At 39.9% G+C, this 26,629-nt stretch overlaps 1 protein-coding gene across 2 annotated transcripts in view; it reads right to left on the reverse strand.

Moving 5' to 3' along the window:
- LOC126194911 (synaptotagmin 1) overlaps positions 1-26,629 on the reverse strand; it is a 1,052,777-nt gene that overhangs the window by 727,199 nt on the left and 298,949 nt on the right. For both annotated transcript variants that reach the window (XM_049933273.1, XM_049933272.1), the window contains exon 2: positions 20,990-21,052. The gene's annotated coding sequence lies outside the window, so the exon portion shown is untranslated. The remainder of the gene's footprint in view (positions 1-20,989; positions 21,053-26,629) is intronic.

A 26,629-nucleotide genomic window follows, 5' to 3' on the forward strand; every position in this document is an offset into this window, starting at 1 on the left:
TTTGAAGCAACCGATCCTTAGCCCAGATAAATATGCTCTGACCAATATTTCAGTAAGCCAACAAGCGCAGGCGTATCGTAATGTGAGAAGTATTGACCATAATCGCACGATATAGCTGATAGTTGAAAATACTTGAAATATCGAGTGCAGCTCCCAGCACCCAGTCCCACACACCATGGAATGTCAAATCTGTACAAATCAGCAGGCGCAGAGAGAAGGATGGCGTACTCAGCTCAATGTCGTAACTCCAACTTCACCAGTCACACCGAGTATTGACATAAACAGAGAGAACGGCCGACCAACCTCCTATGTCCGGAAATCAGCCCGGGATGCCCTCTTGTCTGCTGTCACTCGCTGCCTCCCTCTTGCTTCCCCACCATCGCTGCTGAAGTCTTACTTTAGGACTCGTTCTGCCAGAGATTCTGAGTGAAAGCATCAATAAATTCACGCTGCTAATAGTAGCGCGAGCGAGTAAGGCCTAAATCAAGGCACACGAAATAGATTGCGAGCCCCTGACGGCTCACAATTTTCTTTAATTTACCAGGTTTTTAAATTGGACTAATTACTGGAAAATAATTTCTCCTAGTACCATACTGTTTCCTAACGCCCTACAGACAGTTCTGAGGATTTGTGATTGTTGATTTTTGATTGTTATGAAAATACTTGTAAGATTTAAAACGAATAATGTGGGATGCAAGCAACATATAATACTAAGGAGGTGAACTATTGTTGCATCAGTTACGTGTTCCACGCGCCCTTCGTTTTTTGTTTTAAATCATGTAAGTATTTTCATAGATATCAAAAAGTCACCATCATAGATTTTCAGGAATGTCTGTATAGGCTGACGAGAAATTAAATTATATTTTTTAGTCCGATTTAAAAAGTAATATATTAAAATTTGATTTTTATTCAACTAATTATTTTCTTATATTGTAACAAATAAGCCCTCGGTCACAAATATTAAGTCAAAATTGACCTGGTTTCGACGCTACTATGAGCGTCGTCTTCAGAATTAGGCTAACTGTGCTAAAACATTAGGTATATAGTACATTAATATAATTAAAGTTTGTACTGACTCGAAAAGATGCAGTTCTTACAAGTCACATATTAAAAAAGATCTCAGCCGGAAAGGCGACGTCATGAACACTTGTGAGATGGCGAGCCGCTAAGGGCTGCTCATACTGTGAACAAGGGTTGCAACAAGACTGAGGTGCCCACTTTAGAAAGTGTGGACAAGTAAACATGGTGTTGCTGCGAGCGCCATCTAGTAGCCGCAGAAACAAATAGGCTACTGTACATTCAAAATTAGACACATGAAATTTTGATGCAGCTGATTCAGGCATAACGTAAGCATTAATAATAACAGGATGAAGTTACATATTTATCTGTTTTAAATAGAGATACATTTTGTAACGTAAAAACGTTAGTTATGACATACAAGAAAACAGCAAAGATGTGACAGGAAAACAACATATCGGTAAACTGCATGAGGAAATCTGAATCAAAGATCAAGCAATGGCTTTATACAGTCAAAAAAGTTATTATTTCGCAGCTGCAGCTGTTCGTTGAGAATGAGGCCATCATGACGAGTGAGATGTTTGAAAATCTCCAATTCCTCTAAGACATCTAACCTACGCCCCTTCTTTTCGGTATGCAGAATATTGTTATCGCCTATGGCTTTAGGCACGTGTCCACTAATTAAGAGATGATCGGCAAAGGATGAATTTAGGGGACTGGTGCCGTTCTTTCTCAAAAGATGTTCTTTATATCTGATGGTGAAAGCACGTCCGGTTTGCCCTAATAATAGGAGGAGCAGGTGTCGCAGATGATCTTATAAACGCCAGAACTTTCTGTAGGGGAGCGAATGGATTTCAATTTTAATTATTTTCTGTTTTTTAGTCTTGTGCGTGTGATAAATTTTCAATAGATTTCAAACATATTGATGAGATTGCAACAGAGACACGTGACGTATTTCAGATTTATTTCGGATTCTGTTTGCCTGAGTCAACCAATATATTGCGTCCACCTACGTATATGTCGCGGAAAGAACTTGCAAGTGAAAATTTGACAGATTCGAGCTCACGGGGACTTATTACCAGCAGCCGTTCTTTCCACAAGCGATTCAGGACTGGAACAAGAAAAGGGGAAAATGCCAGTTGTAAACAAAGTACCCTCCGCTACACACCAGATTAGAAAGCAGGTCCAGTTCTATGTTGAAAGTTTCAACTGTCAGGCTTATCGGGAAATTACAGTAGTAAACTAAGCATCTTCCGCCACACACCAGACAGAAAAAATCAGTCAATATTGCATTATCATACAGTTATGTGATCTGTTGAAAGTTTCAGGTCTCTAGCTCAACGGCAAGTTAGTTTCAAATCAATAGCAAAGTTTTTACAGAACAGACAAAAAGACAGGCAACAAAACATGGCGAAAAACGTGGTGAAAAATCAGAACTATGAACGCCAGGAGATATGGGACACATCCTATGTAGATGAGTGTCGAGCTGCCAATGACGCGGTTCCAGTGTAGTTTTTACCAGACTCCAAAGTCTCAGCACAGTAAGGACTGACGTCACACAAATAGTTTTTGTATGTCTGCGGGACATCGGCCATTTACTTACGTAATAAGATGAAACACCTGTAGCCGTCGTTGTGATGTTATTTTATTATACTAAAACCAGTTTCGGTGACTCAAAACACCATCTTTTAGCCTTTACTGACGCCGAGGGTGTGATCTCCAATCGTACACACGATCCCTTCAGCGGCCACATCTATGAACTGGCTTCCGTAGAATACTGTAAAAGTGATGTTTTGTCTGCAACTACCAACTTGGTTGTGGTTTTAATGTTTTAACTTACATTTACGGCATTAAAGATCGCCACATAGTGACCGGTATCTACATATGCAATAAACATCATTTGCGGGTGATTACTGTAACCTTACTGCTGGCAATTATAAATTCTTTAGTCAGTTTTGCTTGAATGCAATGTTTACTGCTTTGAGTTGCGTACATTGCCTGCTGAGGAAGATAATACAAACACTAGAGGAACTACTAATTCATTTTGTCACTTGGACTGTTGTCTGGAAAGAGTAAGAGGTGTACAGGACTGCTATTCATGTCAAATTCTGATACGTAACCTTTTGGAGTTAGTATGCTCAAGAAACTGAGTAAAAATACTGTCTTATTAAATTCTGGAGCCCACAGAATGCAATAATTTTCTTTTCAGCAGATATCCTGATTTAGTTTTGAATGGTAAGGAAATACCTCATTGCAATCGAAACTTTATGTGGTCGACGAGTGATAATTAAATCCAAACATAAACATAGAGCGGTTGCCGTTTTATTTTCTCATAGCGGAACGCGGATGGACTCATTTCGCGGTGCGACGTACTATTAGCACCTTTTACGTGTTATTGATTCTCCCACCATAAAGAGACCTTAACGGCTTTTCCGGCATTTGTTTAGCGTAGAGTCCTTTGTTAAGTTTTAATGCCATTTCTCAACATTTCCGTCGCCTCTGCTTCTCAATGCGGGTGATCCATAACTGTCTCCCACCATGAATTTCTTGCTAAAATATCTGCCTGTTCAGACAACCGGCGCCAAATTATACAGCGTATCCGGCCCGGTTTAGCATCATACAATACAGGAAGAATAATTATTTGTCAGAACACAGACTGACCGTTATGAATGTAATCTTTATATGAATGTTGTATATGTCTTCCAGATTAGGACTGTCCATCAGTTACTTACTTATTAGTGAGCACGAATGTGTACATAACTGATGGACAATCCTAACCGGGAGGCCACATTCAAGACTGATATATATACATACACTGAAGCGTCGAAGAAACTGCTTTAGGCATGCGTATTCAAGTACAGAGATACGTAACCAGGCAGAATACGGCGCTGCTGTCGGAAACGCCTATCAAAGGCAACAAGTGTCTGATGCAGTTGTTAGATCGGTTACTGCTGCTGCAATGGCAGGTTATCAAGATTTAAGTGAGTTTGAAATTGGTGTTATAGTCAGCGCACTAGCGATGGGACACAGCATCTCCGAGGTAGCGATGAAGTGGGGATAACCTCGTGTGAGCATTTCACGAGTGTACGGTGAATATCAGGAATCCAATAAAACATCAAATCTCCGACATCGTTGCAGCCGGAAAAAGATCCTCCAAGAACGGGACCAAAGGCGACTGAAGAGAATTGTTCAACGGGGCAGAAGTGCAATCCTTTCGCAAATTGCTGCAGATTTCAGTGCTGGGTCGTCAGCAAGTGTCAGCGTGTAAACCATTCCATGAAACATCATCCATATAGGCTTTTGGAACCTAAGGCCCACTCATATACCCTTGATGACCTCACAAACCATTGCGCCTGGCCTAGACCCGTCAGCACCTACATTGGACTGTTGATGACTGGAAACATGTTGCCAGGTCCAACGAGTCTCGTTTCAAATTGTGTCGAGCGGGTGGACGTGTACGGATATGGAGGCAACATCATGAATCCATGGACCTTGCCTGTCAGCAGGGGACGGTTCAAGTTGGTGGAGGCTCTGTAATGGTGTAGGGCGTTTTGCAGTTGGAGTGATATGGCACCCCTGATACATCTACATACGACTCTGACAAGTGATGCTTACGTAAGCATCTTGTCTGATCACCTGCATCCAATCATGTCCATTGTGCATTCCGAGGAACTTGGGCAATTCCACCAGGACAGTGCAACAGCCCAAACGTCCAGAAATGCTACTGAGTGGCTCCAGGAACATATTCTGGGTTTAAACACTTCCACTGGCCTCCAAACTCTCCAGATATGAACATTATTGACCCCTGGCATGTCTTGCAACGCTCTGTTCAGAAGAGATCTCCACCCCGTCGTACTCTAACGGATTTATGGACAACCCTGCAGGATTCATGGTGTCAATGCCCTCCAGCACTACTTCGGTAGAGTCCATGCCACGTCGTGTTGCGGCACATCTGCGTGCTCGCGGGGGTCCTACACTGTCGCCTGATAAACAAAGTAAGAGCCTACGGAATATCAGACCAGCTGTGTGGCTGGATTGAAGAGTTTTTAGCAAACAGCATGTTGTTATCAATGGAGAGACGTCTACACACGTTAAAGTAACCTCTGGCGTGCCACAGGGGAGTGTTATGGGACCATTACTTTTCACAATGTATATAAATGACCTAGTAGATAGTGTCGGAAGTTCCATGCGGCTTTTCGCGGATGATGCTGTAGTATACAGAGAAGTTGCAGCATTAGAAAATTGTAGCGAAATGCAGGAAGATCTGCAGAGGATAGGCACTTGGTGCAGGGAGTGGCAACTGTCCCTTAACATAGACAAATGTAATGTATTGCGAATACATAGAAAGAAGGATCCTTTATTGTATGATTATATGATAGCGGAACAAACACTGGTAGCAGTTACTTCTGTAAAATATCTGGGAGTATGCGTGCGGAACGATTTGAAGTGGAATGATCATATAAAATTAATTGTTGGTAAGGCGGGTACCAGGTTGAGATTCATTGGGAGAGTGCTTAGAAAATGTAGTCCATCAACAAAGGAGGTGGCTTACAAAACACTCGTTCGACCTATACTTCAGTATTGCTCATCAGTGTGGGATCCGTACCAGATCGGGTTGACGGAGGAGATAGAGAAGATCCAAAGAAGAGCGGCGCGTTTCGTGACAGGGTTATTTGGTAACCATGATAACGTTACGGAGATGTTTAATAAACTCAAGTGGCAGACTCTGCAAGAGAGGCGCTCTGCATCGCGGTGTAGCTTGCTCGCCAGGTTTCGAGAGGGTGCGTTTCTGGATGAGGTATCGAATATATTGCTTCCCCCTACTTATACCTCCCGTGGAGATCACGAATGTAAAATTAGAGAGATTAGAGCGCGCACGGAGGCTTTCAGACAGTCGTTCTTCCCGCGAACCATACGCGACTGGAACAGGAAAGGGAGGTAATGACAGTGGCACGTAAAGTGCCCTCCGCCACACACCGTTGGGTGGCTTGGGGAGTATAAATGTAGATGTAGATGTAGATATTAGACAGGTGTACCAGTTTCTTTGGCATTGTTATTATTGTTGTTGTTGTTGTTGTTTTGGTCTTGAGGCTAGTATGATGCAGGTTTCCAAGTTATTCTGTCCTGTGGATACCTCTTCATCCCCGCTTGTGCAGTAACACCACTGTACAATTTTCAATAAAATAAATTTTTCTAATTGACTTAAAAGACGCTTTGTACCTTCTAAAATATGAGGCAAAAAGTCTAATCACTTAAAAAAAATTGTTCTATGGGATTCCGAGATCCTCCCCCAGCGCTTCGGATGACGCGAAACGGCCAACCTGCGCAAACTCGATACCCCTGTAGTGTCTGAACATAGTTGGAAGCATTTAAAAACAATGATACGCTAATTTAGCATCAGCAAGCGTCAGTACCTGTACGAAAGAATCAGTTCTTTCTCTTCGAATATTAATTTTTATGTGTAGTATTGGCTTTTGATAGTTTACTTGTACATCGTTGTGTCTTTCAATTAACAAAGAGTTGTAAGAAATTGTACTCCGTCCGAAAAGGTACGAAAACATCTTATCTAGCGCGGCGTCGAAGTAATATGTCATCAAGGTGTGTAAAGAATAGATATGAAGTTGATAGCAATTCGGAACGAGTCACTGTCTTCCCTAATAAATTGAAAGAAACTCACCAGGATTTTTAAGTGAATTGCGGATTGAGCTGTGTGATTATTACTTGGAGTAGGGCTAAACTGAACTGTAAGGTTTAGTGAGTTCATGAAATTGGCACGACCTATATTTCAATCGTTCTACGATAAACAAGTGGATGTGATCTCGACAACAACGGCAACAGTTTGACAAGCCGGTCCTGGGACAGCAGGTTAATGATAAGAGTTTTCTAAAAGTAGAATTCTTTCATTTGTTCATTCCTATAACACATTTAAAAACTTCAAATACATTTTTTCTCGGAATGTAATTTTTCAAAACGGGACGCAAAATAACTCTAATAACACCGATCAGCAATGGATCTGGTTCCTAAATGGAGGTAACAGCTATTCACTAAATTTGTTATGTTGATTTAAAAACTACCAAAAACATCAATAACTGCTTGTAATTTCTGAGATATCTTGTTACGTTACCTTAGTTACTCTTATAATGAAACCTCAATGTTCTTTGATACTATATAAATAAAACTGATTTTTTCATGTGAGGTTTGCATCTTAGCCCGTGATCTAGTGATTAGGTTTGCAATAAAATGCCACCCTCGTGTGTTAACTATAGTGACAATTTCTGTTACATTTGTGGCGAGTCCGTATTTACTACACACAAGAGGAAGCTCACGCCTGTTGTCTGCAAAGCTCGTGAACTGTACTTTAGAAGCAAGGTCGGTGACCAGGAGAAGGGATGGGCTCTTCATTTCTGCTGTAACACGTGTACTATGCATCTAGGGAGTCCTATACCACTTTAGTGCCCTTAGTGGCATATTTATATATTGTTTTAAAAGTTTGACTATGCCTGTTATATATTCAGGTGAAAAATGTTTTAATTGTGGTTTTAATGTTTTGACTAGAGCGATGTCGCTCAAATTGCCTTTTAACCAAATGTAAGGTAACAGTTTCTTCTGAAGAAGGCGCCCCTAGTTGGCGTTGAAAACTAGGTAAGGAATTTGAAACCATTTGGATGGAAATTTGTGATATTGTAATTAATTAAGGTTGCTGATCACAGCCATGTTCAAAATATATAGGACAGTCAAGCAGAAACTTTAATACCTGATACAAAGAATACAGAATAGCATTAAAAAGTAACAGCTGTCATTCCACTTTTGCGGAATACCTTATGGACATGAAACACCGCCCACGGAAAATAAACACGAAATAGAAAATTGTTAAATGCCGCAACTGCCCCTCCCCCATAAACAATGATAACAAAAAGCCATAATTGAAGGAATGCAATTAGTGATAACATAGTTTTCTGCAATGGAACTCTATTCTCTGCCCTCAAAGAACTATCAGACAACACCAATCACTAAAAACCCAAAACCCCACTTCCAGTCTCTCTCTCTCTCTCTCTCTCTCTCTCTCTCTCTCTCTCTCTCTCTCTCACACACACACACACACACACACACACACACACACACAACAAATGTTTCACATAATATTAGCTAATTGTAGGCATAACACGGCCAGTCGAAAATTTTCGAAGTAAATAACTGTTCCACATTAAGTTCTATACGGTTGCAGATGACAGACTGTGAAACAAAATAACTGCATTAAATAATTGAGGAAATGCACAGCATGTGGTAATAAATTATATAATCAAAATTTTGACTGTTTATCAAATAAGTACATACTGTCTTAAAAACACAAATTTATAAGTGTACAAGTAGTAAAAAGCATTTTTCCTTTTTAATAGAAGATAACAGAAAACCTAATGACGACGCGGAAACTTCATCGATACATATCTAGGGAGTAAGAAGAAAACTAAAAATAGTGTTCTGCTCAAGCAGACCCTCTCCAAGAAAAAATCTAATCAGTTTTCAGTTTTTTATTGTGGTCATTAGTCAAAAAACTGATTTGTTGCAGCTCTCCAAGCTGCTCTATCCTGTGCAGGCCTATTCATCTATGAATAACTACTGAAACTTACATATTTCTGAATCTACTTACTGTCTTCATCTTTTGGTCTCTCTCTACGATTGTTAGACCTCCTCCAATTCATTTCCAATACTGAATTGGTGATCCCTTGATGGCTCAGACTATGTCCTGTGAACTGATACCTTCTTTTAGTCGAGTTGTTCCACAAATTTCTTGCCTCCCCAGTTCTGTTCAGCTACCCATGAAACCCTGAACAATCTTCTGTAGCACAACAATTCATTTGTCTTGCTGTCTAAACAGTTTATCGGCCATGTTTCACTTCCACACTCTGCTACACTCCAGATAAATACCCTCAGAGTGGACTAGCTATCACTTGTATCTATATTCGGTGTTAACAAGTTTCTGTTCTTCAGGAATGCTTTTCTTGCCACTGTCAGTACACATATCATATCCTTTTTTCTTTGGCACTCAAAGATTTTTTCCCTGCCCAAGTTCAAAATCTCTTCTACTATTTTAATCTAATTTCCTCAGTATCACCTGATTTAATTTGACTACATTCCATTATTCTTTTTTTGCTTTTGTTGATGTTCTTCTTATATCCTTCTATCAAGACACTGTCCATTCCATTCAACTGCTCTTCCACGTCCATTGGTGTCCCTGACACAATCACAATGTCATCGGCAAATCTCAAAGATTTTATTTCATCATTCTTTAATTTCCATTCCTACTCAAAATTTTACTTTGGTTCCCTTTAGTGATTGCTCAGTGTACAGACTGAATGACAACAGGGATAGGCTACAACTCTGTCCCACTCCCTTCTCAACTAGTGTTTCTCTGACATGCTTCTCGACTCTTATCAATGCCGCCTAGTTTCTGTACAAGTTGTAAATTGCCTTTCGCTCTCTGTTATTTACCCCTGCTACCTTCAGAGCTCTAAAAAGGGTATTCCAGTCAACATTGTCATATGCTTTCTTTAAGTCTACAAATATTTTAAACGTATGTTTCCCTTTCCTTGACCTATTTTGTAAGAGGAAACGTAGAGTTAGTACTGCATTGCGTGTTCCAGCAGTTCTCCAGAATCCAAAGTGACGTTTCCTGAGGTTGGCTCCTGCCAGTTTTTCCTTTCTTCTACGAAGAATTCGTATTAATAGTCTGCAGCCATGACTTATTAAACTAATATGTCGGTATATTCAGATCTGTCAGCACCTGCTTTCTTTGGAACTGGAATTTCTTATCAGTTACAAAATTTCAGGTGTTCAGAAATATATCAAATAGCATTCATCCAAAAGCTTGGTCGGAGCACTTTCATTCTTCACTCCTACCATCTTGGCCTGTGAGTGTGTTTATTTGGCAAGTGAACCTGCTGTGTTCATGCTTAGTACCACCCACTTTTTGCCAAGGTATTTTTGATTATACTGCAAAAGTTTTACTGGGAACCCTTACAAATCATCCATACAGCTGTGATCTCTCCCCACATGAGTTCATGTTTTCAGATCCCTGAAGAAAGATATTCTTTTCCATCGATTAGCTTTACATGAAGAGGTCCACTGCTGGCTAAATCGTGACTCTGCAGGCAAATGAAAACATTTTTCCATGGAAGCAGTGAGCATCTATCTATTAATAGCTACTTTTGAAATAATAAACAAGTTACTTCCATTTTTCCACCTGTCGCTTTTTCATTTGACTGAGTTGGAATATCAGAGTAGTGATGCATTGTAGAGTATCGATGAGCTGATTTCAGGAACAACATGTATGCAAGGAACCTGCAACCACGTGTTTGATAATTACTGCCAGAAAACAACTTGGCTGCTGCAAATATGACAAACATTAGATATTAATAAGTGAACATGTTGAATTATGAAGAAGTGATGGATGTTCTGCTTAGGGAGAGACGGGAAAATGCAAATTCTTTGGTGATTCCAGTGCTTGAAATAGATGGAATTATTTTGTCTTGTGTACTGTACATGGGAAAGAGTGAAAGAGTTAGCATTTCAGAAGTGTGAAGGAACAGATTCATGGCCTATTCTTTCTTTACAGTCAATTAAGGTGAAAGGAAAAAAATATTGAAAATGCGTGGAAGGAAAAACACAAGTGAGTATTGAATGTATTTGTCACAGTAATGCGTTTCCTGAGAGTTTTGAGAATCTACCAAGGTTGGCGACCAATGCGATTTTAACGGTTGATTTTCTGACTAAGCTCCAAGCAGTGATGGACTTGGTTGCAATGAAACAGTGTTCAAGTGTAATGGGTCTATGTTGCAGTTTGGTTGTGTGTGCTGTTAGGGAGAAGATTTCAAACCAATGTTTTTAGTTTCACAGAAAATCTGAGTTGTCTTTTGAGTTGAAGCCTATTATCAGTGAGGGTAATACTAGTGTAGTTCTATTGCCAGATTTAAAAAGAAGTGTTTGTCCAACAAAAGAGCTGAAATCTGAATTATCTGCCATGTTATGCGAGGTTCACTCACATTACAGAGTGTACAGATGAGCTCATAAAAGAAAATAACACTAGTAAAGGTGAATGTAGTAAAACGATTAACGTTTTTTTATCGCTTAATATAAGGGAAAACCCTCAAAAAATACGGATGAAAAGTGCGGCGCATCATCCGTGGCATTGCAGATGTAGTAAAGGCAATTCATTTCATGAAGTGGAGAAGAGCAGAATCTAAATGTCAGGAAATGTGGCATAATGCATTCGGAGCATAGTGGCACAGTGACGATATTTGGCTCATATCTAGGTTTTTGCAGTTATTTGTGTGACATAATTAATTTGTTTAATCTGTAGAAATCGCAAAATTAATAGAACAAACAGTTTGTGGTTATTATTAAGAAATTTTCGGCTCTCAAAATGGCACAAAATGATGCATTATACAGTGTTATGAAACAAAATATAAGAACTCAAGCAGAAATTGCCAAAGAGATTAAAGAGGACTGAAAATGGAATAACAGCATACACCTGTTGTAATGATAGGCTTATGTTAGGTCGATTTAAAATACCTAGAGGGCATATGATGACAGTAGGAATTCATAGTAAGAAGAAGGTAGGGAAGAAGAAGTGAAGAAATGCCAAGGGAAATTACAATCTGTCATCAATGAAATTGAACTGGGTTTTCTCGTTTAATAACAGGTGTGAGGGTATACACGTCTGCCTTTTAATTTCTAAAATTTTTAATTGGTTGAGTTTGGCCCCCTTTTGCTCTGTGTGTAGGACTTGTACATCTATTGTGTATTTGTGGTTATTGTTCAGCCAATGTTCTGCAGTGGTTGAATCAGGCTTCTTCAATTTCCAGTTTTGTGGTGTTCTTTAGGCCTGGTATAGATTCACCTCCGTGTCTGTGCGGTGTAGCAAGACTGACACTCATGGCATTTGATTTTATAAACCCAATTTTTTGTGATAGCTGATTGTTTGTATTTTGCATTGAACAAGAAACTACCTGTTGTCTGAGGGACATAGAAAAACGCGGAGGAACCCTTCGTCTTCAAGATGTTACTTACGCTATTTGATGTTTTCCCTGTAAAAGGTAATCTGCACCATTGCTTTTCCAGTTAGTCTGTGTTTTTCATTGGGGACAGAAGGGACCTAGCTTGCTTCTTCATCTTTTTGCCTAAAATTATATCAATGGTGTAGGGGTCAAATTCATTATTTGTGGCTATTGTTTTAGTTGTGTTAAACTCCTGGTCAAAGCCTTCTTGGGACATATTCAATTCAATTATTCACCTCTTTTAGATGAGATCACAACCCCGGGATAGAAGTCAAACTTTGGGCTCCAGTCCATCGGAGTTAAAAAGTTATTGGCGATGCATAAGTTTAGTCCGGTCATTGTAGTGTAGCTGCTGAATGTGTAACAATGTATGTAATTTGTTAAAAAGGGTCATTGACGTAATTGCACATTACGCTATGGATCGATAGCAGTTGAGATGATTATCTTTGTCCTGTCATCATGTTTATCTGTGCTTTATCATCTTTAGGAATCAGTAATGTACTTGAAAATGGGCTTATAATCCGAAACCTAGGTTGTACAATAACATTAATAATAAAACTGTGAAACAAGGCCAAAAACAGTGTTCGTTTAGTTACTCTATATAAATGTTTTATTCACTATTTATGTCGATTTATGTCACAATAATTAATATGTGTGTGTAATTTTAAAAGTAATGTTCTGTAAGAGAATGGAAATGTTAAAGCTTTTCTTGTAGCTCTGGTTCATACATAGAAAACATAGGACTGTAAAACATGGAGGGAAATCCCCCGCAAGTAAACTGGTTTGGCGGGAACAGGAAGGTGGCGTTGGTGGTCGCACTGCAAGGCTTCTTTGTTGAAAGTGTTAGTCGGTAGCTGTCATGCAAAGTGTTTCATATTGTCTGCTGAGCTAGGTACAAAGAGTGGTAAGATTATTAATATAGCCGCAGATGTGAAACAAATTTTCCTCATTATTGATGGCATACATTGGTTAGTTCTGTACTACGATTATCCGGCACTAAGAAGAGAATTTTAAGAGCAAGAGCCATTGATGCCTTTTCGGGCTTTTTGAGTAGCCACAGGATGTCGGCACAACCATCACATTCGCCTCAAATAATTAGATGAGTACTGCTTGGACCAGTCATGTGATTTCTTATCCAATAATAAGTTTGTGTTCTTTAAGGGGCTCCGGAAAGGCTCAAAATCATGAGAAGTTCAATTTTTACTTTTTTGCGTTTTCTGAATCTGCAGACTATTACCTTTTAATAGATATATAATTTATTCAATTCCGAAGACCAACTATTTTTAAATTTTTTTTGAAATGTGTTCTACATGGGCGTGACCCACTGTGGCGCTGTTAAACTGCTGTCAAATGGTGTTATTATTAACGTCCGTGTTCATCAGGTACATTTTAGTGATGTGACATAAAGTATGTATTGTGGCTAACCTGTGATGGTTCAATATATATCGCTGGTGTGATTGTCGATTGTTTCATGTTTATTTACTCTGTCGTTATCTCGAAAATATTCGTAATTAATTCTGTTTCTTGAGTCTCTGTTTTGTTGAAGTATAATAATGAGTAAAAGTAAAGTTATTAGAAATCCTCTGAAGTCTTTTAAGAAAAGGAGAAATGTTGGAAAGCCAAAGCTATGTGTTATTACTGTAAACAAAAAAGACGATAACCAAGTGAGTGAACCTAACCTCTCAAGTACACCTGCCCATAGCAGTCAAAGTGGGAAAGAAAATACTTCACAGAAGAAGCTTGGTTCAATGAGTGAAAACTATGAATGTTTTATGGGCGAATCGGATGTGAATGAAATATTTGATATGTCGGTTCTCAAAGGAATTTTTTCAAACTGTGTAAGATGTATTCATTGTAGTGAAGTTGGTCTGGAACTCTCCATAATAAAACACGTAGGACTTGCTAGTGAAATACAACTGAAATGTGATAAGTGTTCATACATGACCACCTTTTGGAACAGTGTTGCAGGAACTGCAACTGAAGTAAATGGTAGCAAAATCTACGAACACAACAACGAGCGATGCTTGATTTAGACAAGGAACGCCTTCGGGCTGCAGACAGGGCTGTAAAGAGTCTAGAAATACAAGCAAGAGTAAACAGGAGGAGGAACAAGAGGAAGCTGGAGGAGGAGGTTGCAGAGGATGAAGATAATCCATCCTATGGACCTGGAATGCACTAAAAAGTTAATCCAATCTTTGTCGCTCGATTCCCAAAACTTTTATTTTCTCATACTAATTACATGTTTTCTAAGGATCTTCAAAACATATTTGTTTCAAACTTTCAGTAAATGTTACACAGTACGTTCTGCATAATTTAACACAGCCTTTTTCCAAAAAACTGTATATTTTTGAATATATAAATGAAAAATTGCAAAAAAATGTTGTGAAATTTCATTACAATTGAAAAAAAATCATCTTTAATAACTGAACTAAAATTTTGTAAAATCCCTGTGTTAAGTTGTAGCCCATATTCCAATAAATAATCTGTAAAAAGTTCAACTTCCTACCTCAAATACTTTGTGAGGAAAGATGTAATTTATAAGCGTTGTTTTAACATTGCAAGTATAGGGTATTCCGGAGCCCCTTAAACTTTGTGTGAGCAGCCATATTTTATCCTTGATCATTTTTACCTAGACTGGATCCTGTTCCAAGAGCTGCAATAATCCCAGGTATCCTGTTTCGCTCAACTGAAAAGCAATTGATTTCTATAACAACATTTAACACATTACACTGATGAATCAAAGCATTATGACTACCCGCTTAATAGCTTGTGTGTCCGTCTGTGGAACGAAATATATCACTGATTGTCCGAATCAGGGATGGGGCAGTTTGTTGGTAGGTTTGTGGAGATATGTGGTATCAGATGTCTACGCACAGGTCATGTAATTCTCATAAATAGTTGGCCGCTGATATACGTAGGCAGTGATGACTCCCGATAGCGAACCAGATGGGTTCCATGGAATTTACATCAGGCGAATGTGGTCACCGCGAAGTGAACGTGATTTAACTACACTACTGGCCATTAAAATTGCTACACCACGAAGAGGACGTGCTACAGACGCGAAATTTAACCGACAGGAAGAAGATGCTGTGATATGCTAATGATTAGCTTTTCAGAGCATTCACACAACGTTGGCGCCGGTGGCGACACCTACAACGTGCTGACATGAGGAAAGTTACCAACCGATTTCTTATACACAAAAAGCAGTTGACCGGCGTTGCCTGGTGAAACGTTGTTGTGATGCCTCGTGTAAGGAGGAGAAATGCGTACCATCACGCTTCCGACTTTGATAAAGGTCGGATTGTAGCCTATCGCGATTGCGGTTTATGTAGCCTATCGCGATTGCGGTTTATCGTATCGCGACATTGCTGCTTGCGTAGGTCGAGATCCAATGACTGTTAGGAGAATATGGAATCGGTGGGTTCAGGAGGGTAATACGGAACGCCGTGCTGTATCCCAACGGCCTCGTATCACTAGCCGTCGAGATGACACGCAACTTATCCGCATAGCTGTAACGGATCGAGCAGCCACTTCTCGATCCCAGAGACAACAGATGGGGACGTTTGCAAGACAGCAACCATGTGCACGAACAGTTCGACGACGTTTGGAGCAGCATGGACTATCAGCTCGGAGACCATAGCTGCGGTTACCCTTGATGCTGCATCACAGACAAAAGTGCCTGCGATGGTGTACTCGACGACGAACCTAGGTGCACGAATGGCAAAACGTCATTTTTTCGGATGAATCCAGGTTCTGTTTACAGCATCATGATGGTCGCATCCGTGTTTGGCAACATCGCGGTGAACGCACATTGGAAGCGTGTATTCATCGTCGCCATACTCGCGTATGACCCGGCGTGATGGTATGGGGTTCCACTGGTTACACGTATCGGTTACCTCTTGTTCGCATTGACGGCACTTTGAGCAGTCGACGTTACATTTCAGATGTGTTATGACCCGTGGCTCCACACTTCATTCGATCCCTGCGAAACCCTACATTTCAGCAGGATAACGCACGACCGCATGTTGCAGGTCCTGTACGGGCCTTTCTGGATACAGAAAATGTTCGATTGCTGCCCTGGCCAGCACATTCTCCAGATCTCTCACCAACTGGAAACGTCTGGTCAATGGTGGCCTTGCAACTGGCTCGTCACAATACGCCAGTCACTACTCTTGATGAACTGTGGTATCGCGTTGAAGCTGCATGGGCAGCTGTACCGGTACACGCCATCCAAGCTCTGACTCAATGCCCAAGCGTATCAAGGCCGTTATTACGGCCAGAGGTGGTTGTTCTGGGTACTGATTTCCCAGGATCCATGCACCCACACTGCGTGAAAATGTAATCACATGTCAGTTCTAGTATAATATATTTGTCCAATGAATACCCGTTTATCGTTTGCACTTCTGCCTGGTGTAGCAATTTTAATGGCCAGTAGTGTATAATGCACCTCGAACCACTGTAGCACCGTTCTGGCTCCGGGACACGGACAATCATACTGCTGGAAGATGTCATCGCCTTTGGGGAAGACGTCAAGCATGAAGGCATGCTGGTGGCTCGCAGCCGTCAGCGTGTCTTCGATTGCTACCACAGGACCCATGCAAGCGCATGGTCATAATACTGCTCTCACCCGCCTGTCCGACATGAATCCCATCGAACATCTATGGGACGTAATCGAGAGGTGATTTCGTGCACAACATTTTGCTCCGGCAACACTTTTGCAATTATGGATGACTATAGAGGCAGCATGGCTCAATATTTATGCAGCGGCTTCCGACGACATGTTGAGTCCATGCCACGTCGAGTTGCTGTACTACGGCAGGCAAAAGGAGATTTGACACAATAGTGGGAGGTAGTCTATGACTTTTGTGACCTCAGTGTATATTACAGGGCTAGACAGAGGCGAAACCCTGAAAAATTTTCCAAAGTAGAACGCACTGCCCTACTTTATATTTGGCAGCTCAGGCGTCTTGAATACGAGTCCTTTTCCGCATGTGTGTATTACAGAACTTAAAAATGCAGAATCTGATATTTTACCGTTATTCAGTCTCATAAGGATCTGCCAGAGACTAGAAAGAAGTTCTGTATCCGTTCATTACTCTGAAATTGTCCCAGAGCTTACTATGATTTTTTGACGAATCTGTCACCAGTAGTGGGCTTTTTAAATTTTTGTGGTCTTCACGCGAAGCTGTTCTTACAGATGTACAAGCTGTCCTTCCCCTGCATTAGTTTTCCTATGTCTTTCCTTCATCAGGTGTGTAGCAATCAGGGTTATCGCCATGGTCTCAACTATGAGAAAATCTGAGAGAGCAGAGCTTAGATGAAGGAGGTTTATTTACACAAAATTTTGTACACGGCTGCACGTTCAGAGACCGTGAATAGCTACAATTGAAAGAAAAACAGCCCTCGGTCTCTATTTTTAACTAATTAACCGGGTTTCAACACTGCTAGGAGTGTCTTCCTCACAATTTAAATCAAAGAATGGTCTATATTCAATAACATGGTCACAGAATTATGACTAAAAACGTATGATATGTTATGTTGTATGCTACTATCAAAGAAACATTGCTTTCCATTATGTACCAAATACTGTTTATTAATAATCATTTCTGCCTATATTTCAATGTGAAGTAACCTAATTATATCTACGGCTACTAGATGGCGCGCTCGTTGCAGTGCCATGTTCAACCGGCCGCATTTGTTAACGCGGGCACCTCTGTCCGTTTTGCAGCTTGCATCACGCAAGTAACGTGCAGCCCTTAGTGACTCGCCATCACAGTTTTCTTTATCTTAAATATCTTTGTGACTAATGCCCTTTTGGCCTATTTATTATTTTATAAATGACATATATTACTACCAGTCTTTCACGATAATTCCGTACACTTTTTAGTCATAATTCTGAGGCCATGTTATACTATAAGGATCATTCTTTGATTTAAATGCTGAGGAAGATACTTCTATCAGTGTTGAAACCCGGTTAATTCGTTAAAAATTGTGACCGAGGTCTGTTTTTCTTTCAATTGTTTATTTACACATACAACTATAACCACAGGTATTCCCTCGCGCCGTATATGAAGGGAAGAGAAATTTGAGGTTGGGGGGGTGGGGGGGGGGTAGACAAAAACAGATGAAAATTGGAGGGGGACAAGCCGAGACTGTGTGAAGGACGACGATAACAGTCAACCCAAGCCGGCGCATTGTTGCTCGTGTGTGGCCTGAGATTGTCATGCTGAAAGAGACGGTGCTTCACGCGTGGACGAACTCTTCGAATTCGAATTCGAAACTCCATCACAGCACGCTGTTTTTCACTCGCCGACATAGTTAAGTTACACATCGCCATCTTAGACGGTATAATTCGGAGCCCTCTAGCGGCAGAGGGCTGAAAATATGCAGACATGAGGAATAAAAACGTACAATGATAGTAACGTTTATTTAAAAAGTTTTCAGAATTTTCACACAAAAAATTTGGAGCCGTTACTTCAGCATGCCCTCGCATTAAACACAAATACTCCCCCTTGCTGTTTGAAGAGATTTTTGAATTTGGTGCCCTTTGTCAGTGTGACATAAATGGGTATAGGAAGGGGTGCAAGGCTAGGACAAGTACACTTCGAGGGGATGCCGGGGGAATACTGACAGACCCCAGTGCTATATTAAGTAAATGGAGGGCGTATTTTGAGCATCTATTAAATGTACACCAGGAAGCAGGAAATGAGCAGGCGCACGAAATACATACAGCAGAACCCCAGATACCTGAGCCGACGTTAAAGGAAGTAAGAGATGCAATCAACAAAGTGAAAAACCATAAAGCACCAGTATCAGAGTGCATAACTGCAGAATTAGTTAACAATGGGGGACAGAAGTTGGTGGAAGAAGTTCACAAAGTGATAAGTAAAGTATGGAACTCAGAGATGATACCTGAAGAGTGGCAGGAGTCGATTCTGATCCCAATTTTTAAGAAGGGCGACAAAATGGATTGTGGTAATTATAGAGGGATATCGCTATTATCAGTATGTTCCAAAATTTTCTCGAATATTCTGCTAAGCAGGCTTACACCATATGCAGATGAAATTGTGGGGAATTACCAAGCTGGCTTTCGGAGGAACAGATCAACTATAGACCAAATATTCACCCTGCGTCAAATTTTGGAAAAGAAATGGGAATACAATAAACCAGTTCATAATCTTTTCATACATTTTACAAAAGCATATGATTCAGTATTGCAATCAAAATTGTACAGAATTCTTTTGGAACTTGGAATACCAAAGAAGTATGTTAGACTTATAGAAGCGAGTTTGGAAAACACAAAAGGTAGAGTACGCGTGGGGAAATTGGAGTCAGAAAAATTTGTAATAAAGAAGGAACTTAAGCAGGGAGATGCCCTGTCTCCGCTACTCATTAATTTAGACCTAGAATATATTGTACGAATGGCAGCATATAATTCAGAGGGTGTGGAGTTAAATGAAAATATTAAGATATTAGGGTATGCAGATGATCTAAACATCATTAGCGGTAGGGAAGTATCTGTAACAGCAAATGCGAATGCGTTAATCAAGGCTAGTAAAGATGTAGGTCTAGGGATAAGTGAAGAGAAAACTAAATCCTGATTACTACTAGAATGCCAACAGAAGTAGATCAGGAAATAAGAGTTGCAGACATGCAGTTTGGAAAAGTGAACACATTTAAGTATCTAGGCGTGGACATCACTTCGAGAAATAAGATTGAATCCGAAATGAAGTAGAGATTACGGGCGGGAAATGCGTGCTACTTCTCACTGAATAGATTACTTTCATCACGGATATTGTCTAGGAATTTAAAGATTAGAATATACAAAACTATTATTCTACCAGTTATGCTGTATGGGTGTGAGACTTGGTCTCTCACTGTGCAAAATGAAAATCCGTTTCGAGTATTTGAAAACAAAATTTTTAGGAAAATTTTCGTAGTAAAAAGGAATGACATTAGCGGAGAGTGGCAAAAACTGCATAACGAAGACTTTCACGAACTCTATTCAAGCCCTGACATAATCAGTATTATTAAATCACGAAGGCTGCGATGGGCGGGTGACGTAGCTCTAATGGATGAGGGCAGGGCAGCGCGCAGAGTACTGGTAGGGCACCTAGAGGGAAAACGTCCTGTGGGGAGACCGAGGCGTAGATGGGAGGACAATGTGAAGGCTGATTTGAGGAACCTAGGTACTGAAGGTGAATGGAGGGAAATAGCCCAAGACAAGGACAGATGGCGAAAGTACGTTGCTGCTGTAATGGACCCTCGAGTCCAATATGACCAGTGTGTGTGTGTGTGTGTGTGTGTTGTCAGTGTGACAGCATCATGGTCGATAACCGCAGTATTCTAGATGACAATTTCTAAAAGATCGGGCCTGTCTGAAAGCAGTATCTCTGTAGCGCGCTATGCTAAACTACAGCGTTCTATGTGTTGTAATAGTCTACATGATGTTTCCTTGTGATTATTCAATTCCTTTCCTACAACACGGTCCCATACCACTGCCTTGCTCATGTTTTTGATGTATCGTTGTGTAATTCAGCTTCATTTCCCGTGAAATTGTTGAGAGGACAGTGACTGCTCAGACTCCATTTATTCCGACACTTCTTGATGAATAGACTAAGAGTTCGACGGCGCATCAAAGGAAGCGAACAGGCTATTTTCATGTCCCATTGTACTTGAGCTCGGCGAAGTGAAAGGCATTCACCACACAGTACAAAGCATTGAGTCGAACTCCTTCTGCGGTATCTGTGAGTGGAACACCAACAAAAGCAGGGTGATATGAAATGGAAACAACGAGACAAGTGGAGCAAAAACGACTGTCTGAAATACTGCAACGGTGGGCGTGCTTACTGCAGTTTATACCACAATATTTCTCTCTCAAACGGCTTAATGTAAAATTCAGTTTATTTCGTACTTACCAAATAGAGCAGTAAGAGCAACACACCGCCAACGCAAGCTGTGGCGTATACTGCAAGGTGGAGCTGCAAGAGAACAAATGTTAGAGTTTTAGAATTTTTAGATATAATAGAAAATGAGTAAACCAATCTAAAAAAATCGAATAGTAACAGGGATGACAGTATGCGAAGGTGACAAATTTAGTTGGCATGGACCATAAAATCAAAGGCACATAGTGTTGGGCAGATTCACCTTCCACATCAAACGTGACACCTTGTGATAGAAAAGAAATTGTTATTATATACAGTCTAAGAATTGCGCACATAAATACTGATAAAAAGGGACATTTGTTAAAATTAAAACGCTGTGGTTTCTGTATCACTGAAGAGGATGTTGTACATACCCTAAAGAATATGATAAATACAGTCACCTAAGAACAGTTACACTGTACAATGTTTTAAAAATTAAGGATTATTTATCTCTTAGAGTAGCTCCTAGTCCCGTGAATAGGTCCGTCGCCAAATGTATCTGCCGTTTCATCCGTCTTCGTAAAAGGCAACTTTGAAATATAAAGCGCTTCTTTATCTTATATATATATATATATATATATATATATATATATATATATATAAAAATTGGATTGTATATTAAATATTTCGCCTTTTATCGTTACAGCGTAGTCAGATTACTGTACATTTGAGACTAATTTTATTGCATAATTGGCCGATTGTTTTTATAGAACTTCGTTCTAAGCAATACATTTTGTTTTACAGATTGTCACACAAATGTTCAGCTCGCATCATTATGTGACATAATGGTATCAGGTGTAACGGACATTGTCTGACACCAAGAAAAATAAAAAAAATGCAAGGAATACAATGTCTAAGACACAGAATCAAAACAGGGCTTACGGCCTGTATCTCTTACATTAAAACCTGTTTATAGAAGAGAAACAAAACAACAAAGAGAGACGATACCATTTGTAAGAAGCGAAATTGACAATCCACTTCTGGGAGAAAGAAACATTCAGAGTACAGTTAAAGCACGTGCAGAAGTTTCGTTTATAGGTACGCAAAACGAAAAAAAGTTAATTTTTTCTGTATGAACAATGTGACTGCAATGTGTTTTTAACGCTGTCGCACAGTATAATAATTAGAAACCTGGTTTAATTGGCAAAATGTTAAACTTTGCATTTAACACTAAAAGTAAGTGTAGAAACAGTTGAATAACTACTCATCATCGTCTGTGCTACATGTTAATGTTAAATTTGTGAGGATACCATTCATTGGAAGCATATCACTTAAAACAGAAAATCTGTTACTAAGTGGTTTTCGGTTAGGGTGCATCAGGTAACAATTTTTCTACGAAGAAGAAATGAAGAATCAATTAACATGACTCTGATGGAAGAAAAAATATGGTATAGGTGCACTAGAGGAAAACGTCTTAAAGAATCAAATTTCTTCTTTTCACTTATAGTGCACGTCATTTACGACGGCGGCAGAGTTTAGGTTAGTTCTGCGCATCTGACATCACAAAACACAGTCAGCCAATGAACAGGGAACAACGTTGCCAGAGCTCGACTGCAGTGCACAGCACAGACGAGTGTCTTCAGTTTTAGAAACGTTCAGTCATAAATAAAGTAATTGAACAAAAGCAGACTTTCTTTTACAGAAAGTTTGGAAAAAGCATTCTTCATATTCTATTAATTAATTAATCCAAACAAGCAATAAGCCTCCTACTTCAGGCGATAGCAAGGAAAGGTGTTTGTATCATTCTCACAAACCGCTTGTTGGCAATAAAGAACAGCTGTAATTGTTTGTTTCCTATTGTACTTCGATGAAGCGTGAGTAATTCATAGTCAAACCAACAGTGTTTGTCGGTATTTTGCGTGATATTTTATAGTCCTCCAGGTGTTCTATTGAGGGACGAGCTACGTTAGCGTAATGGTTAAGGTGTCTGACTGCTGAGCGAAAGGTTCTGAATTCAAACCTTGTTCGGTGCTTAATATCTTCTTTATTTAAAAACAATATCAGAGTGTCTTACTTCATGAATTTTATTCGTTTGAATGTAATTTTTCGAAATTTGTAGTGCTTTGTCTCTTCAATATAATCGTAATAAGTTTTCTATTTTTCTAATTTTGTCCTCCAATATTTCTTTTCACAGCAATTAAAAACAATGAAAAGGCACACATACAATATTCTTGTTATCTGTTTTGTTTGTATATCTTCCCTTCCACAGTCGCTGTTTTACTATTCAGATTGAGATATATTCTTTTGTGACAGTATTAAAAGTATTATTTAGAGCAGAATTTCGGCTCGTACGTTGCCGAGCTACTTGATTGTCTAACGCAATTCTTTGTTTCGCTGCTTTGGCAACATCATATTCAATGTTTTCGTCGACTGATCTCTGTTTTGGCAAGTATTTGCTGTCCGTTGTGACAAACACAAATTGTTTCGTGCAATAGTTTACTACATTTAATGCTACACAATAACTGTGTTGAACATCGAAACAAAATTAAGTCATTTATGGGGGGAAGGTACCAGTCAAGAAGATGTGTAAAAATCAAATTTTTGGGCCACATAGTTTTTGTGAAATCGAATGATAAGTGTGTTAAAGCAGTCGGAACATCATGTTCTGCACAGGCGAGCAGTGCAGTGATGACAAAATCGCGCACAGCGCGGAATGCGGGGAGCACGTCTCTGTAGCAGCGAAAGAGTTAATGCGGCCGTGGTGGCTTTACTTCATAAACTGCGCGCTCCCCGCTAAACGTAAGTTTGCGAACTATACTATACTATGGCGCTGCTTCTCTTGGCGCGTGCGTCGTTTGCAACTGGCAACACAGCAATCTCCCACGTCTCTGCAGGCATGGGCGAGCCGCCAAGATAAAAGAATTGAACTATAGCTGAAAATGAATCTAGAGGCTCAGATACTGCAGATACGCATCACCATGGATAACCTGCCGCGAACGCAGGTTGAAAGGATAGGTGTGCTTAGACAAAACATTCCCTTGGACATGGACGCGAAAATTCAATCTCTCCAACATAAAGTTGGAGGCGTACGCAAGGAACTAGAGACGTATTGTCGAACCCTTCTGAGACTGAACAATACACTGAATGATCGGGTTAATGCAACCGAGAAGAAAGTAGATGGCTTAACTGAAAGGGGAATAGTTGTTATTGATAACGGGACGTTGTAAGAACAGGTTAACGCAATTGAAAAGAAAATAGGCGACTTCACCGAAGGGAAAATAGGTGTTACCGAGAAGGGGGAGCAGCATAAGAAAAACAAGGGCAGATATACAAAAGCTCACGCTACACAGAAGTCCGATTAGCATACACCGAGATGTCGAATAAGCATAAACTCATCGAGGCACAGAAGGCCGTTCGCGAGAAGTTACGGTTGCTGAGGTTAGGGAATCTGAAGCAGGAGCAGACACTGCGAGGAATTTTTAAACCAGTTCCCGAATCTCTCGATGAACTCTCAGCGAAATTCTGCAACGACGACGATGACGCTATTGCCGATTTCATTAACTATCACAGCGACGCTGGGTTGGACAAAACATTCGGTGTTAGTGGTGAGCAATCATACATATTGCACTCACAGCCTGTAACTTTAAATGAAAAAACAATACAGATCATCGATAAACAGTTTCAAAGAAACGCGGTCTACTGAACGTAAACCGGCATAATATGAACTATTTTGCAACGGAAAATCCACGATGGCTGCGACAAGTGGAACATCAGCGACCTTGGCGGATTAATATATGGTGCGGCATTATGGGAGGAAGGATAATTGGCCCCCATTTTATCGATGGCAATCTAAATGGTGCAATGTATGCCGATTTCCTACGTAATGTTCTACCGATGTTACTACAAGATGTTTCACTGCATGACCGAATGGCGATGTACATCCAACATGATGAATGTCCGTCAAATAGCACGGGTGCGGTTGAAGCGGTATTGAATAGCATATTTCATGACAGGTGGATTGGTCGTCGAAGCACCATACCATGGCCCGCACGTTCACCGGATCTGACGTCCCCGGATTTCTTTCTGTGGGGAAAGTTGAAGGATATTTGCTATACACACTCACCAACTAGTGAGTGTGTATGATTGCAAAAGCGAAACATAGCGACATGATCCATCTAAATGCTACAGTTTATAAGACAGAAAAAAGGAGGCAGTTTCAAATTCATGAACATAGAATTTTCACATTTTAGCAAGACGGAAAGAGACCATTCATGATGGCAACGATAACATCGAAAACGTGGAAATGAATAGTCCCTTGCACGGTCATGAGGACACATATCTAAAAGGATCCATTCCTTTTACATGTCGCAGTAACAAAAATTAAAATTGTAATTGACTTTTTCAGTCATGCGTAGGTACATCATGCATGGCAACAGAGTAGGGTCACGTAATGGTTTTTGTGGCCACTTTTAAGATGACTCTGTTTGTGTCAGACATAAGCGTCTCCCTTACCAGGTAATGAATAGCAGACAGTGTAACACGTGTATATTTCCATTGTCTATTGTGAAACCACAATTAATGAAAGATGTTTATATTTTATTAATAGGATTAAGTAGGAATAATTAATATTTGTCATGTTGGAATAATTGTGGTAGCAGGGAATGTCTGCACCAAAGTATTGTTGGCAAGAGAGACCGCACTTTAGCGTTCATAGGAAGTCAGTAGTACGCGAGAAGTGAAGCGAGTCGGTAGCAGGTCTGAAGCGAGAGGTTGAGAGGAGCAGTGTGCCTGCCAGCCACCAGCTATGATTTACAAGAGATTATAAACAGATGTACAGAGACATCAGCTAACTATTATCATAAGAGAAATACTATTATTGAATTAGTTTTTTGAGACACTCAAGACTACTGAAGGTATGTTTGCGCATTGCTAGTTGTAAGATTATTGTAAAAAGTAAGTCCCATTTGAACGTTTGTAAAATCATTTCATTCAAAATAGAATTAATTTTTGCCAGCAATATTGCATTACTGATTATAATCCATCCCAAAAATCATCAACGTAAAACTTTGCAAAAATTTTATTGTTGTCAAGAAAAAGTGTAACTATGAATTACGTAACTTCAGTCAAATTAATTAAAGAATAACGTCAGCTTTGCTATTAAAGAATAACGTCAGGTTTGGAAATAAATACAGCCACTTATTGTGACAGCCCACCAGCAGTTAACAGAGTATAGTAAAACATAGTAAATATATTCATGTCGCAATCAGATGGCGATCCAGTAACAGTAAAAAAGGTAAGGAACAGTTTTGGGTTATTGCAGGTAACGACTGAGGGCCACGACGACGACACAGTCTATGTTTCGTCGAAATAATCAGAAAATCACTTTTAATAAGCAGCAATTAAATTTGTATGCGAAGATTGAGAAAGAGAATAAATTTCAAAGGGAAGATTTCATTTGTTATTATTAAGCAAGATATAGATATCCAAAGGAAAGGTTTCATAGGTTATTGTAAAAGGGAAGGTTGCGTAACAAAAGTGATATAGAGGAGACGGGAAGGTTTCAAGAGTAATGTTGTTTAAGCCATGGCTAGCACTGGGGGGTGATACGCCATAACGTACGCATAGCTGCGTTCGGGAAAGGTTACTGTGCTGTCATAACGCTATTGCAGAGGTTACTGAACTACTTTAGACGTC

The sequence above is a fragment of the Schistocerca nitens genome, chromosome 7 (assembly GCF_023898315.1).
Source record: "Schistocerca nitens isolate TAMUIC-IGC-003100 chromosome 7, iqSchNite1.1, whole genome shotgun sequence".
NCBI lineage: Eukaryota > Metazoa > Arthropoda > Insecta > Orthoptera > Acrididae > Schistocerca > Schistocerca nitens.